The following is a 1952-nucleotide window of genomic DNA, read 5'->3' on the forward strand; positions in this document are numbered from 1 at the left end:
GTGGGGGTCCTGTAGGGGCGAGGCTGCCGCCGCGGAGGGCAAGGTCTGCCCCCCGGGGCCCGGAGGGTGTCTCCCGCGCAGCCCCCTCCCCTGGGGAGACTGGCCCTTGGGCCCCGCTTCTCCGGGATCTCAGCGCGGCCTTGGAGTTAGGACGACTGAAGTTGAGCGGGAAGTGACTCGCTACGACTCTGCCCTGGCGTTGCTGCCGAAGCTGAGGCCCAGCCCCAGACCTTTCATCTCCACGTCCTGCGCCCAGTCCCCCGATCCGAGCCGCCTCTGTTAACGCTCGCCTGCCTTTGTGCGGCGTTGTAGGTTCTGCAAGCGCCTTGGTGGACATCCTGTTTCATTGCTCTTTTCGCAGCCATGTCGGCCAGCTAGCAATGTTTTCTCCATTTTGCCTTTGAGCTTGAGGCTGGGAAAGGTAGAGTGACTTGCCCGGGGCCACGGAGAGCAGAGAATCGGGGCCGAGTGCACTTCACTTGCTGGCGGAGCTGGCCCTCAGGCCAGGGTAGAAAAACAGGTGGAACAGGCCGTTTCTTGGTGGCCGTTTCCCCGGCTCTCAGAGAAGGCTGTTCTGGGTCTGGGTGAAGTTGATTTGCAATTATGTGCCCCAAACTTCCTCTGGACCCTCAGATATTGTTAGTCATCTGCAGCCTTTATGAGCTCCAGTTCACCTGTCTGAAGGAGTGGGAACTTGGCCAGTATTTTTCCAGCATACAGGCTGTAAAGACGTTACATACTGTTTCCTCGGACAGTTGTTCAATCAGCAGATGTTTATAAATACCTCGCTTGCGCCTGTGGCTAGAGAATAGATTTTTTTCTCTTGCTATCTGAAATGTATTCCCCGACCCCCACTACAGCTGCCAGCACCATCACCCCATAATTCACCAGGCAACACTTAAGCCAGCTTCTAGTTCATGACAGGCACTCGATATTGAATTTTCTCAACCATTACCTGTGAGTAGTTCTCTCCTAGGTCTTCCTTCCAGTAATTGGTGTGGAATTGGTGCCGGATCCTCTGGCCACTTCTAAACCTGTCCTGGTTTTATAGGTTTGCTCAACAGTTGCCCAACGAGACAGTTTCCCACTCTCCGCGCAGTCTCTCCTCCCTGACTGCAGGTGGTCTGTCTGTTGGGTCTGTACTTTTCTGGTGGTTGTGTGTGTGCACGTGTGCAAGTCTTGCAAGTCTTGCGTTGAGCAGTGGGTGGGGCTGCAGGGAAGGTGGGGGGCGTGGATCCATTGGAAGTATATGGATTGTGCATGCAGCCAGGCAGACCTGGTCACCTGGCAGGCCTCATTGTTGGTTCTTTCCCTCCCTGGCCAGATGTCTTCCAGGCTGGGCAGTTTGTGGTACTGTAGTCATGGTTCCTTATAGGTCGTTGAGAATATTAAATATAAGAATATAAGAAGGCATATTTTAAAGTTTGTACCAGGTAGTGAGTGTTCAGCAAATGATGGCAATAATCATGGGCTTTTCTGTAGAAGCCAGAACCCGTCTCCTGGGGACGTGCTAGGTGAGCATTCAGACTCTAGAGCCAGATGGCCAGAGTTCAGTTCCCTGCTTCTCCCACTTTCCATATGAGCTTATGCGAGTTACTTAACCTTTCCATACTTCTCTTTCTTTATCTGTAAAACATGGGAAATGCTTCGTTAGGTTATTGTCAGAGCCAAACGAATTAATATATCTAAAGTACTTCAAAAGCGATGGGTACTAAGGGCCCAATAGATGTTAGTTTTTTTTTTTAATTAAAGGCTTTTAAGTAAATAACATTCAGTTTTCAGTGTGAGAATATTGCTTTGCCATTTTGTACAGATTTGATTGAGGAAAAGTACGGGTAAAGAGACTGGCGTGGAAGAAACTGGACTACATGCTGTGTTTGGGTAAAACCTGTTGGAAATTACATTTTTATTTTACTTGCACAGCCAACAAAGAAAAACTAAATCACTAAATC

General features: G+C 50.0%; 1 protein-coding gene across 1 annotated transcript in view; it reads left to right on the top strand.

The window, feature by feature from the left end:
- POLDIP3 (DNA polymerase delta interacting protein 3) overlaps positions 1-1952 on the top strand; it is a 23073-nt gene that overhangs the window by 421 nt on the left and 20700 nt on the right. The gene's annotated exons all lie outside the window — the stretch shown is intronic.

The sequence above is a fragment of the Pteropus alecto genome, unplaced genomic scaffold (genome assembly GCF_000325575.1).
Source record: "Pteropus alecto unplaced genomic scaffold, ASM32557v1 scaffold157, whole genome shotgun sequence".
NCBI classification, from domain to species: domain Eukaryota; kingdom Metazoa; phylum Chordata; class Mammalia; order Chiroptera; family Pteropodidae; genus Pteropus; species Pteropus alecto.